Genomic DNA, 15,132 nt, shown 5'->3' with positions numbered 1-15,132 from the left:
TAAAAATACATGAGTAGGAACAAGTAACACAGACAAGAATGTACACCTCATCTTCTAGTGGGAATGATGGACAACAAACACGATAAATGAAATTACTAAAATTAACAATGTCTATGCCACCCTCCAGATATGATCCATTCTCCCTCCTCCGTGCTGCCTCTACACCTTGGACATATGTCTACCATCGCACTCATCATTGTGTTCTATAATTTATCTGGTTACATAACTTTGTCGTCCTTGAAGGCAAGAATGGCCTCACATTTAACTCTGTAAATTCTAAAACCTAGCAGAAAATAGGCACATAACATTTTTTTTAATGTAAGTAATACCTTAATATAATGCAATTCCCAGAAATACCTTAAAGAGTATTTAGTGAGAACTTTCATGTCATGTGAATTCCACATATTCTAGCTATATTTTTTCCTTTATTTATTCACGCATATATATGATTTCTTAAATCAAAAATAAAGGGTCTACTATAGATAGGCCAGGCACTTTGTTAGATGAGGGATCCAAAGAGTAGTTATTCTGTCTGCAAATTCTCCCAGACAATCCTACTTGGCCAGGGCTGGACACAGCTTCTGTGACTATGGAACACAACAATGTAGCCAAAGAGCTACAGTAATGACATTTTAGAACTGTGAATTTTGTGTGCATATTCACTCCTGCAAAGGTTAATTCTAACCATTGGTAACACTGGGTAGAAATACAAAGGCACCTTGAGTATGACTTTAAACAAATCAAAGTGTCGCAAAAAATTGAAAATTAAAAAAACTAAAAAAGAAATCAAATAATGTCTCCCAGGATCTGCTCACTTCTCTATGGCATGCAATCCCAAATCTACAGGTTGCAAACTTAAGTGTATCTACATCACAGACTATCAGTTCATGGATTGCCTTCTACGTTTTTTCTTGCTGACCTCTTTTAAAAAGTGGGAGAGGATATTTTGGTACCACTCATTGGCGGAAGGGGCCAGCTGTATGAAAGCTTTTTTCGGTTTATTTGAATTCTCACTTGGTTCAAGGGCAAGGACTGACACACCACTGGTGAGCAGTCAAGGCAAAGTAAACATTCAAACAACTTGTTAACAGGAGACGCTGTCCTGAAAGAATGAGGACAAGGAGGGGTGTTCTTCCTTTTGCCAAATCTTTCCTCAACTATTTATTTATTAAAAAGCGGTGAAACAAATTCCAGAGTCAACTTTAACCCTAGCACACGATCTGCTGAGTTATTTTACAGCTGTCCTTTAAATCTTCCCAGTTCATTACTACCTAAATAGTTATCCCACAGGACCATCCTTTTTTAATTCTTTCTATTAGGTTACTCGCAACATGCTGCCAGTTGACTTTGGAGGTTGGAAAGAACTTAGGACCATAACGTAAATATTTGCTGACTTGGTTTACATTTATCCAAGAAGAAAGCTTGCTCCATCTGTTAGAGAACCATGGTAATGAGGACCCGGACCTGGATTCCATTGCTATAGGAGTCAGGTACCTTAAAATTACATTTAACAGCCACCAAGAGTAATGTAGGTCCAATCTCACCCACAAAGAGGGTGAGATGATGTATAAAACAGAATATATCCATTAGCACTACTGGAAAACTGCTCAATGCTATGTCACTTTCAAAAGTTCTATCTTTGTTTAAAAAAAAAGAAAACGTTTAATATTGGTCTTATAGTTTTTGAACTAAGAAGGTACTGGAAAACAACTATGGCCTTTAACACATATGTCACTTTTCCTACCTACAGAAATTTACCTGGGCAAGAGACAACAGCTTTAATTTCCTCTGCACAGAAATACTTATCCTATCCTCCTCTTACCCTCTCTTCTGATCTGGAAACAGTGGGCAACAGAGAAAAGGTCCATGGTAGGATCACAACAGCCCAGTCCTCCACACATCATTTTTGCCACATCACTTTCCAAAGCCTGTCTGACCTCTTGTTCTAGCATGTATAACATTCAAATATTCTCATGCAAACATTAAAAACAGGGGCGCCTGGATGGCTCAGTCGGTTAAGCGTCCAACTCTTGGTTTCGGCTCAGGTCATGATCTCAAGGTTCATGAGTTTGAGCTCCATGTCAGGCTCTGTGATGACAGCACGGAGCCTGCTTGGGATTCTCTCTCTCCGACTCTCTCTGCCCTTCCCCCGCTCATGCTCTCTAAATAATAAATAAATAAATAATAAACTTAAAAAAATTAAAAACAGAATTCTGATTTAAATCATACTGTCATGTTTTCAGCTTCAGTGTTTTTCTCATTTAAAAATTTTTTTAAGTACCCAATGTGGTTAACATAATGCCAGACGATATTTTTAAACAAAATATTCAAGTTTTCTTCACATATTCTCCATTGAATATGCTACTTTCACAAAGTAGAAAATTGTTAACAAAAAGTTTCTACAAATGCTCATTGACCAAAACAAAAAACAAAAAAACCCAAAAAACCCTACACATTCATAACAGAAAATCTGGGAAATGCATAAATGATAAACCAAAACAAATCAACACAATTCTACCACCTTAAGATAACACATCAATATTTTGATGCATTTCCTTCTAATCCTTTTCGTATATGTGTTTATGTACATAATTGCGGTCATAACGTGTGCAATACAGTTTTAAACCTGCTTTACCCATTTTTCATCTAATGATCATTTTTACTTATTAAATAATTCATAAACACAATTTATAACAGTGATTGATAACTTTATTGAATAGACATACTTTAGTCACTCTCTTCTGGATAATTAGGTACATTTTCTACTTTTTATTTATTTTTTTTAATGTTTGTTTATTTTTGAGAGAGAGAGACAGAGCATGAGTAGGGGAGAGGCAGAGAGAGAGGGAGACACAGAATCCAAAGCAGGCTCCAGGCTCCGAGCTGTCAGCACAGAGCCCAGCGCCAGGCTCAAACCCATGTAAGATCATGACCTGAGCCGAAGTCAGATGCTTAACCGACTGAGCCACCCAGGTACCCCAGGTACATTTTTGATATGTGTGCGTACACATGTGTATTTCCTTGCTATTACAGATAATGCTGTCATGAATCTTTGTCCGTAAATCATTAATCACTCTTCTACTTATGTCCTTAGGATAGATTTTTTAAAGTGGAATTACTGAGTCAAGGAGTATAAACATTTTTAATACTCCTAACTTATATACTGGCAAGTAGTTTTCCCCCAAATGGCAATAATGCATAACTCTATCCCCTAGTAAGCACCATCAACACAGTAGGGGGGTAGACTCCCAGTCACCAGAGTATGATTTACATCCCTACTCTGCGGTGAACAAAGCTTGGATGTAACATATGAATTTGAGCAATTCATTAAAATATCTGTGAAGGCATAGAGCAACATTTACTGCCTAATCTTATGAGAGACTTTAAAAAATAATATTCTAAATACACATAAAACTACAAAAAAATAAAATAAAAGGAATGGATGCTGCAGGCCACATTCATCAACCTTGTTAATCTCTGAACTTTTAATTACAAAAAACACCATGGACACAAAAATCTCTGCTTTTTACCCAAAATTTATTGTAAAATAGGATACGGGTCACTGTTGTTATACTGGGTGATTTTAATTTGTAACATGCATTTCTCTAAAAATAAATTTGTGTGTGAAAACTGCTGACAGACGTTTTTTGGCAATATTTGCTGGCATTAAAAATAGTAAATTACCATTCATTTCAAAGCTTTGTTCTCCCTTCCCTACTGCTTTTCTTGTCCAAAAAGCATTTAAACACCTCTACTTCCCTAAACTACTAGAGGCAGTGAAATAATTCAAGGCATTGGATTTTTTTTTTTAAGAGAGAGAGAGAGAGAGAGAGAGAGAGAGAATGCAAGCAGGGAAGAGGGACAGAAGGGGAGAGAGACAGAGAATCCCAAGCAAGGTCCATGCTAAGCACCGAGCCCAACACGGGGCTCAATCCCACGATCCTGGGATCATGACCTGAGCCCAGATCAGATGCTCAAAACACTTGAGGCACCCAGGTGCCCCAAGGCACTGGATTTTAAACTGGATTTGTTCTTGCCTTACTATAGGGCTTTAACAAAGACATGATCAATTCCCTATGTGAAAATCTGAACTCTTGAGACTTATCCAACTCACTGGTCCCAGAAGAAATTAACATGACCATGAGGAAGTTCTTCTACCCTGATCATAACTTCAGTTACGGCCAACGTAATTCTATTATTTTCACGGCAGTTCTGAGTGGCTGATTAAGTGTCTGAGAAGATCCTCCCAAGAAAGCACCTGGTAGGACAATCTCTCCAAGGAAAAGACTATAAGCTACAAAAAAAAAAAAAAAAAAAAAAAAAAAACAGAGGCGGAGTGCCACCATTAAACCTACAAATCGGGACAACCCTTTCGTTCATGCTATAAAAATCGTTGGAGGACCCTCCACTTTTGCATGGGAGGAGTGCTGTTCCTGGAGTCTTTGCTTGATGTTCCCAAAGAATGACTGGTATCTCCTAACTTATAAAGCTTTCTTTAAGCCTCTCCTTCACATCTACACAGAAGGCAATCTGTCTTGTATAGCAAACTACTTTTAGGCCAGGCCCAGGATTACCAGCATTTCTGTTGGCAAAAGCAAGCTAAAGGTATGCCTGGTCTTAGAATAAGAAAGGAAATACTTCCCTAACATTTACTTAACTTATTGTTCAGGTTGTGAACTTAATGCTTTTATAACCTCTTTTCAACATGCTGCCAGAATAATCCTTTGGGAAAAGTCTTTCCTGAATTTCTCGATTTGATTCTTTTGTTTTTGAAGCAATGCCTTTGCTTTCCTAAGGATGATCAAAGCTGTCTCCCTGAATCCTCCCCCTCCCCAGAGTCCTATATCAAATTTTCTTATAGTTCTCTTTCAGGTTCAGGGAATAACTGTGATTAATCTGTGAACAAAACCTCCACTTGGGACCCGGATAGGTTTTCAAAACAGAAAAAGTCTTTAAGTTGGTTTCCTTTTTTAAAAACAATTTCCTTCTTGAAAAATAAAAGACTGGTCTTTATTTGCAAATAATCTCTTCCATAACATGCTATTTCTCAACTGTTGATTTTAAAAAATGGATCTTCTGCAGTAACTAAGCAAAAAAAAAAAAAAAAAACAAAACAGGTTTACCGAAAAATTTTTGAATGCTATCAAGATTAATTCAGCACAATTTCAATTACGGAAGTCAAACATACACTTCTTCTTTTTCCCAGCCCACTGAGCTACCCTGACCTTAATCACATCAAATTGTAAATCTCCCATAAAAGTTTTCTTCACTCTGAATATTTGAATAATTTACCTAAGCAGCTAATACCATTTTCTACACAGACTTCTCAAAGAACCCATCTTTTCTAGGAGACATTCATCCAATCAAAGAATTTCATACATAGGGAATCTACTTTGGGCAAGAATCTACAAGGGGTACAAAGATAAGGAAGATGAGGCAAGCATCAGGCATCATTCTGAACTAAAGGATTCTGCAGCCTAATTGAGAAAAGAGGGCACAATCATAATTGGCTTTGGAACAAAGTATCATTAAGTGCAATGAGCGTGTGAAATATATTCAGAGTTCAAAGCAGAGGAACCCATCTTTTATTCAACAAATATTACATCAGGCTGTGCTGGGAACTCAGCCACAGACAGATAGGACGTCTGTCTCCCTGAGGTTCATGGTCGTGTGAGGGAAGGGACAACTAAGAAGCCACCCAAACACAGACTCACCTAACAGAACGACTAACATTTTTGCCACAAGGGCTCCTGTGGTTATTTCACTTTTTGGATGGCTTTTTATTCAGCGTCAGAACTTTTTCAATTAGAAGCAAAAAAGGAGTACTTCGATATTACAGCTTCGGGCAAAGATACACCCACCAGTTTACATGACCCCACAGTGTTTAGTCGGAAAGTATCGTACAGGAGAATTGGAATGGCCCGCTGTGTTTGGATGAACCCAAAACACTGTGCTCTGTGTACAGATGCCATGTGAGTGGGAGATCGGTGAGCATTTTCTGCTAATCTCTCTGCGCTGTGAGCACCATTTCTGCGAGTTGGGGAGCACTCCCATGTTTAGCCTTTATTTTGCCATGAAGTGTTTTTCTGTACTGTAAGCTTTTAAGTGCAATGTAAGTGAAGACCACTGTGAGCCTTAAAAAGATTCATTGTCTGAAAGTCAACTTCCTGTCTCTCCACTGTCTCGAGAGGAGGACTTCCTCATGGTCCTCCTCCTCCAGCCACCAGCCTCAAGTCTTCTCTTCCTTGGTTGAGCACAGTAAACTCACTGCACTGTATTTAAGAACATCCTGTACTTATTTACTTTCAAAATACTGTTTATCACCTGTACAATTTTTTTTAAACAAATTTGTTTTTATCGCTCAGTTGACTTTTTTTTCCACCCACGAAAACCATGGCTATCTTGGATTGGGATGGAATACGTCATGATTATTTTTTCCCATCAAAATCAAGGAAATGGTTTTTGCTAAGAGGTAAAGCTTTTAGGGAATACAGGTTTTCAAGAATTAAAGTAGTTAAGTGAGGGGGGGAGGTGGCTGAGCCACAGACCAAAGCAGAGATGCTGCAGGAAACACAGAAGGATCGCTTCACCTGGACTTAGAGAAGGTTTAAGAAGACACCTCAGGGGCGCCTGGATGGCGCAGTCGGTTAAGCGTCCGACTTCAGCCAGGTCACGATCTCGCGGTCCGTGAGTTCGAGCCCCGCGTCAGGCTCTGGGCGGATGGCTCGGAGCCTGGAGCCTGTTTCTGATTCTGTGTCTCCCTCTCTCTCTGCCCCTCCCCCGTTCGTGCTCTATCTCTCTCTGTCCCCAAAAAAATAAATAAAAACGTTGAAAATAAAAATTAAGAAGACACCTCAGAAGAAACAATGATCAGGAGAATTGATAGAGGGCTCTGGGGGGCGGGAGAGAGGAAAAGCAAGGGGAGGTGGTACTCTGAAACATAAAGAGTGATGTGTGTGCAGAATTAGAAAGAGCAAGGAGGTGGGGCGCCTGGGTGGCTCCATCGGTTAAGCATCCAACTCTTGATTTCAGCTCAGGTCATGATCTTACGGTTCATGAGATAGAGACTGGTGTCGGGCTCTGCACTCACAGTGTGGAGCCTGCTTGAGCCTGCTTGGGATTCTCTCTCTCTCTCTCTCTCTCTCTCTCTCTCTCTCTCTGTCACTCCCCCATTCTCACACTCTCCCTCTCTCTCAAAATAAATTAATAAACATTTAACAAAAGAGTAAGGAGGGGCACCTGGGTGGCTCAATCGGTTGGGTGTTGGACTTCGGCTCAGGTCATGATCTCACAGTTCGTGGGTTCGAGCCCCACATCGGGCTCTGGGCTGACAGCTCAGAGCCTGGAGCCTGCTTCGGATTCTGTGTCTCCCTCTCTCTCTGCCCCTCCCCCGCTCACGCTCTGTCTCTTTCTCTCTCAAAAATAAATAATAATAAAAAAAGAGTAAGGAAGTATGGCTGCAGATAAGAGGAGGAAATATGGGGTAGCAGGTAAGGCAGCGTAGTTAAGCAGAAGCTGCAGCATACAGAAGAAAAGAAATCAGGTCAAGGTATCAGCTTTTATCATGAGAGGGGAGTACTAATGGCTCCTAAGCAGGCAAGGGACAAGATCTGACTTGTGCCTTTGAAAAATCATTTACACTGCAATGTGGAGCATGGCCGAGGGACGGAAGAGAAATTAGAAGGCCCTGGCGAATGAGGGTGGAGATGTGTACTAGAGAAATACCAGGGGACAGATTTAAAAGATTTTAAAAAATTTTTTCAACATGGACATATTTACCAGATGTTATTAAGAGGTGGCATTGATAGAACTTAATAGTGAAGGATTTGGACTGGGAAAGAACCGGTCTCTTAGACATCTTTGGAATTCACTACCGTCCAGTCATCTGTTTCCCCTCCCCAGTGCTTTGACCTTAAGTAAAAGAACAAGGCTGCTGTCCAGATTTCTACTTGGACAAGTGAGTGCTTGACATGCGTTCACTTAAGCACAGGAAATACACGAGAAGCAGCAGGGTTTTCCACGGCTTGTTGTTGCTGTTTTGATGGCAGCGTGAATACAGAGTGCATCCCGTAAGGCGTAGAGAAAATGAGTTGGGTTGGGCATAAGTGGAACTCTAAGAAAGAGGCCAAGCAGGCACAGAAAGAAGCCTGAAGTGCTTCAGAGATTGGAGGGGGACAATCACAGAGAGACGAGATTGTGCTCCCTTTTGAGGAGGTGCTCCCTTTTAATCCTTATTTAAAAAAAAAATCCACTACATTGGAAGGAGTAGCAATTCCTCATTCAAAATAATCCACCTTATCAATACCATGAATACAAACTTTTAAAACGAAAAAGAAAATGGGGATGAAATAGGGATGCACACTCGGGTTTCTTAAAAATGAGTTTCAAAATGTCACCGAATTTCACACACATATACCCTTCAAAGGTACTACGGTTTAGGGTGATCAGACACATTCCTCAACTGCTGACTCCTTCATGATTGCTCCAGCCTTTGATCCGCGACAGTCCTCACGCTGTACACGCGGGGCCTCAAAAAATGAGAGTAACAGCTGTCACCCATCTTTCAGTGATTTCACTGGAGGAGCCGGTGGGGGCAGGAGGAAGGTGAGGAAAAGCAGCAAAGTGCTCTCCTCAGTCCAGCTGCAGCAAATACGCCATCTAATAGCATGTTAATCTATGGGGGTTACTCTCCTTCTCTTAGAAATGAAAGCATCCCTTAGAGCAGTCATGTGCAATTGACGATGATGCATGCTCTGACCTGCCAAGTAGCTCGGAGGCAGTAGGAAGAACATATAAATCTTACAAACATAGAGCTGCAGGACATCAAACACCCAGGTCCACATCAGTAACTTGCGGCCATCTCTTCTTACCAGAACTCAGACCCCTCCGAACGAAACGCAGCTCTTCACCGTGCCCATTTTATGCGCACGGTGATGATCGCACCATCATTCAGATCAAACTTCTCGAAAACTGTTGACACCTACAGGCTTCACAACCCTTCCCCCCACGTCCCCAGGGCCTCCATCGAGTCAGCCAAGCGTACAAACTGATCCTGCTGTCTGCAAAAGCATTTCCTTTCACTGTGGACCATCAAGAGTAGAGGGATAAAATGGAAGTGACTTGGAGTTATGGCACCAAAAAGGCCAAATGAGCAAAGAAATAATCAACTCCACATGAGCCACTTCAGCTCCAACACAATGAAAAGGGCCTAGGACTAACCCCAGGAAAGGTCACGGAGATCAAAGGTCACCAGCAGAAAAAGGCAACAGTGAGCAGCTGCCAGCAATGGGAGTCAGCGTGGTCCTAATTACGCTCCAAAAGAGAAGGGGTCTGAGTGTGGATTTCAGGTCTCTTCACAGTATTTGTGTGTTTAAAAAAGTCAAGTGTTCCTGTTCCACTGTCTTTCAAAGAGCCTATTTCTTCCTGCTTCTAGAACACAGGAAACCAAAAATCACGGAAACAGGCTAATTCTGACACCCACCGTGAACTGGACAGGAGCATTATGAATATTCTAAAACACAGCTGCAAACAGCGAAATTCTCCAAGGAGACTTGGGAGAGATTATTAAAAAGACAAAATACAGCAAGTTTCAAAAGGATTGCTTTGCAGGCACCAAAGAGTCAACACTTGCCACAAATCAGTAGATTTTCAAGCTTGTCACTGGCATTGGCTTCACGGGGAAAAAAATAATAGGGTTATGGTAACCACAAAACAAAAGCTAGCTAAGAGCAAAAATGTTTAAGTTTGCGAAGAACTAGTTAAACTTGAACAGACTGATCTTACAAAGGTCCAGACAGACATTCGGCTAACTTGTTTTGATGAAGGATGAGGAGGAGGAATATGAATGCATTTGAAAGGGGGCTTTAGAGGAGTGTTGGGTAATAAATTTAATATAGTTGTTATTATGTCCAGGGCATTGCTCAGAGCTTACCAAATGAAACAAATTTTTCCCTGGCTGTTACAAAAGACTCGCCCTCAGGGGTTTGGTTTAGATTTCATTTTAATAACAAGGAAATAAAACCTCAAGAAGAAATTCATTTCCATGAAATATATTCTACTGTATACAATTAAACCTTTAGGACATAGCAAAACAAGGAAAAAATTAGAAATCTAAGAAAAATATCTGTGCTGTAAATAAACTTGAATCAACGCTAGCTGGGCAAGGGATCTCCATCACAATGACTTTTATATTATGTTACCTGCTGAGCTGGAAGCTTCCTAGCGACCTGGAACATAGTGACACTGGTTTCCAAGGACTTCATTCCATCTTTAACCATGGCTGCATAAAACAACCGAAGGAGTTTGGATTTCTTAGGCCCCCTGCTTTGTTCAACTAGTGACAGGAATTAGATCAGACACAGCTTCATCAAAGCTGTCATAGCACCATGGAAGACTGACCGTGCATTAATAGGACTCTTCAAGCACATTCATAAATGGACATACAAGCCAATCATAGATTACTATGTAGTCAGTACCTAATTACCTCAAGTGGACTGTTAAGTCTATAGAAATCTGAAAATACGCATTGGCCTGTATGAAGAAAACTTGCAGCCCCAGAAAACTTTGATAGGCAGTTAAAGTCAAAGAAATGCTCAAGATACAATGCCCCGATGAACTAGAAAATAGAAAAATCAATTAACATCATGGTATCTTTGTAAACACAGCACAGTACGGCGTGTCCTTTTAGTCCAAAGAAGCAGCCAAAGAAGTAGCTGTATGTAGCCTTAGGCCCAGCCTGTCTACCAGAAATGAAGCAAAGCTGGCCACCAGCGTTATGTAGAAAATAACAGTGGCTACATTTCGACATGAAATTAAGCAACAGTAAATAGGATGGTCAAAAGAAATGATCCAATGACACATGGAAACAGAAATCTCTCTCTCTCTCTCTCTCTCTCTCTCTCTCTCTCACACACACACACACACACACACACACACACACAATAAAATACTGGGAAAACCATAGTAGCAGACTGACCCAACTTGGAAGACACATCAACTTATTCCAGTGACACTCCTCTGTGTAAAACTGTTCTGAAAATCCTTTGTTAAATATTTTCAGTGACAATGTGTAAACCAGGTGTAAAAACCATTCTCATTGTTATGATAACATCTGATGTTTAAAACTATAGTGTCCTGACTCCAACATTATCGACAAATTTATTCATTAGTGGCTATTTCCCAATAAATCAAGAACACCAAATTTTTTTTTTACAGTGCTATAACCAGTAAAGATAATTCCAAAGGAACTTCAAATTTCGTGGCATAACAGCAATGTGAGACTGAACACACAGCTTACAGATTCTGACTTAGACATACAAGTTCTGGTATTATTTCTTAAAATTTTTTATATTACACTGTATTCAACGTTTCCTATATACACAACATAGCAACACCTTACATGTGTAGAATACAATTTATATGTTGATACATCTATAGACCCTATACTTTTAAGGACTTGTCATCATTGGCTTCTATGAACAACATGAGGGGGGTTGTGTCTCATTTTGTTTTGTTTTGTTTTGGTGAGATTTACAGGAGAGTTACAGCTTCACTGTTTATACAATGACATGATTAATGTGGGTCTTGGAATTATAAGAGTGTTGTGGGTTGGATCCTTAGCTTAATAGTCTAAAATCTCTTCACTTGACCCATTTTCTAAGCCAGACTGTGAGTACAGTTGGAATCTGCAGCCTAAAAACACACAAAAAAAGCAGTTTCCCATTCATTTACACAACAAAAATGTACTGCACGCTTATATTCAAGGTAGCTGGGGAAAAAAAGATGGGCGGGGGGCAAAAAGTAGAGTAACACAATAGGGACTACCATGATCTCATTTCCTAAATTTCTGGCATCTTTAACTCTTGGGTTACATATAAACAATAGCATTTAAAACTGTTTTTGAGGTATAAAAAAGTTTCAAGAAGTGACAGGAGCCCTCATTTTTAAAATATTATGTTTAAAAACTACTATAAGGCATTTAAATATATTTTAATAAATATATTTTAAATATATTTTTTAAAAATTAAGTTAGTGCTCCAAATGGATATATTTCTTTTTCCTAGAGAATGTCAGCCAGGTAGAACGTTTGCTAATTTAGTGTGGCTTAGGTTCTGTCTGTAAAGGGGAAAAGAACCGCGTAAGTTTTTCCAGCTTTAGGATTCTATGACAAACCTTTTACAAGTGCCGTGTTTAAGTGAGGGGAAAAAAAAAAACACTTAAAAGCTCAGGTGCAACTCTTATACAAGTTTTGCCTCATCTCTGGCAAACTCCAAAAAAGACTGCACTTAATGAAAGAGGGAAAGGGGTGGGGGGGGGGGTGGAATCCAGCCAAGGTATCCAAAATCAACACATTTTCAGCTCTAAAAATTAAGTCAAAAGCATATATAGCTCACTTCAGTTTGCAAACAGAAAAAAGAGTATTTGTGTTAACTCAGAAAAAAAAAAAAGCTAAGTTGAAAAGAAAATTTTTTTACACGTAATTTTAGTCGGAGACTATTTTACGATTTCATTGTAAAAACCTATAGAGGTGGCCCCTTTATTTCATATCCAACTAAAAAAACTGGAGAAATTTCCCTGGCAAATGCTCTTGCATTGTGAAAGTGTCCTTCACCGTTTTACAGTCAAATTATCTCTAAGGTACTCGCAGAACTCTGGAAACACTGTTAGAGAGACATGTAAAAGTTGTTAGGAACATGTAAAACAATGGAAAAGATCGGTCTTCTTGTGAACACTCAGTATTTATCTTCAATCACTGCTTATGAAGAAAATGGCCTTCCCAATTTTAACACTTGGGTTATCAAGCTTTCCAAGAATTTACATTGAAAACATTTCATAACTCTACATAATCATCTCCTTTTTCTCTTCCTAGCTTCCCTGCCAACCTAAGTAAGTCTACCTTAAGAGGAAAGGCCCAGATGGCAGGTGTGGGTGTTCCAAAACATCAGATATTATTTTGTTTATTTGAATTACATTCTTTGCTTGAACAGCCTCGGGGAGCACATAAAACATACTACTAATTAAAATAACCAACAGCAGTACCAATAAAACATCTAAAAAGCAGCCTTTATATAGAGAGACTTTTAGGTGCTTGCCTCCTGACCTCAGTACAGGGAACAATGAAGGTGCACTGAAAACCAAGTGAGGCATTTCTATTTCTTTTAGAGAAAGATAAAAAGCCAACTTAAGGTTGTGGCAAGAAGGGAACCCTCCTTGATGCTGATGCATCGTCAAACCTTGGGCACATGTATCTCACAGACAAACATCTGGCACGAGAAATGGCAAAGAAGCCACATCCCAGGACAGACGACTGCATACTGACAACTTACTAGGTTTAATCTACAGCACTGGTTCCCAGAAATTCGGATTTCAATAACCAGTGATACTGAAAACTAAGGCAATACACCTGGATGATCCCATGCAAGCCGGCCAACCATTCGCCAAGAATACTTTTTTAGACAAATTAAAAACTGCCATCCACTATCATCTCAGTGGAACAGAACAAAAAGGCAGGCAAAACATAGTTTCAGAATAAATTTAGCTGTAGAAAGCAATCACTACATGTCTTTTGGTCCACTGCTCCTCATTTTACTCCAAATATAAAATCTTCATTATAAACGATGCTGCTTTGAAGACTGATGTTGAGAAACAACTAATCAATAGACCTAAGTTTTCATTGTCTTAACTCAGTATATTTAATATTATTATATATATTATCATCTGTCATGTATTACAAGCATAGTATACATAATTGTTACATACTATATTATAATATACCTATAGTATAATAGTCAATACCAACCTTTGGTTACAATATAGGCTAAATCACGCGCCCCCCAATGGAGCATTGAACACAGACATCCCCATAGCTTTTCATCCTAAATCTCAACCAACAAATGTCCCTAAAACAGCATTTTTAATCTTCTTGGTATTGACAGGTTTCTACCACTCAAAGATACCCCTCTGGTACCAGAGTGTCATCCCTTCTCTTCATTAGTAACATTCCCCTCCAAAATAGGTCAGACTTTTAGACCCTGCCAGGAAACCGGTGTTTCAGACGCAGGAAATTTACATGTATACATCCCTACATTCAACTAAAAAAAAAAATCCATTACTCTCTCTCCACACACCGCTCTAAAACTTCATGCTTTAAAACTTCTTTCCTTCTTCAGTAATGGCTTCGATTTTCATTTTAACCTGATTTCCCCCGGGTCAAAATTATGGCCAACGAGGATTCCTTGAAAAGAACGTGCACAATTTGACTTCATCTGACTCTTTATACTGTGAAAAAAAAAGAACTAGGCTAGATACTTACAGGTCACATAAATGTGAAAAGTTCCTACCTGACCTGGATTAACCACTAGTTTGTCAGTTCCATGAGGGGAAGGAGCCAAGTCTATTTTGCTCACCACTATGTACCATACCTGGGAAGTTTCTTGCACAAAATGAGTGCTTAACAAATGTCGATGAATGAATGAATGTACATTGAGAGAAACCCAGCAATGCTTCCTGTGAATTATGAAGTTATTTCACACACTACTAATTTAATATGCTTAAAAACATTCTAGTAAGCCAAAAGAGAAGATACAAGAATAGTGTCCCACTCCTAAATAGCAGTTTAAGACAATCAACACTAATGCTTTATGACCTGTTCACTGAGTTTATTTGGTCTTTGATGGACGTGAACACCCATATTTTCCTATTTTTTATTATGTCAATTTTTTTTAAATCAATAGCTGATAGTTATGTGCTGTATAATGTGATAGGTACTTAAGCCCAAATGACTAACACAGTGCAGGACACAGCATTACAGAAAAGCCACAGGCAAAAGTGAGAAGACAGTAAATAAAAGATGTTATCAAAAGTTCTTTTCAACCTGAAGAGAAAAGGATACTATCGACAATATCAGAAGCACTATTATCACTTTGCTCACCCACAGAAATAACCCAGTAGAGTCCGCAGAAACATTCACCATGAACTTGAAAGTCATACAGGCATAGGGCCAACAATAGGTAAATGCAATTCTCTGCTTTTACTACAGTTGAAGGATTTGTAGCTAAAACAAAAGACTTCATATACTTATGACATAGATTGGCATTACAGACGAAAATATCAGGGCTTCTTACCATACATACT

General features: G+C 39.3%; 1 protein-coding gene across 8 annotated transcripts in view; it reads right to left on the bottom strand.

Annotated features, from left to right (window-relative positions):
• Positions 1–15,132, bottom strand: part of CDON (cell adhesion associated, oncogene regulated) — a 100,492-nt gene that overhangs the window by 66,398 nt on the left and 18,962 nt on the right. The window lies entirely within an intron of this gene.

This window comes from Acinonyx jubatus, chromosome D1 (genome assembly GCF_027475565.1).
Source record: "Acinonyx jubatus isolate Ajub_Pintada_27869175 chromosome D1, VMU_Ajub_asm_v1.0, whole genome shotgun sequence".
Lineage (NCBI taxonomy): Eukaryota > Metazoa > Chordata > Mammalia > Carnivora > Felidae > Acinonyx > Acinonyx jubatus.
Note: the sequence above shows the minus strand (reverse complement) of the source record. Positions and strands in the feature narration are given on the sequence as shown.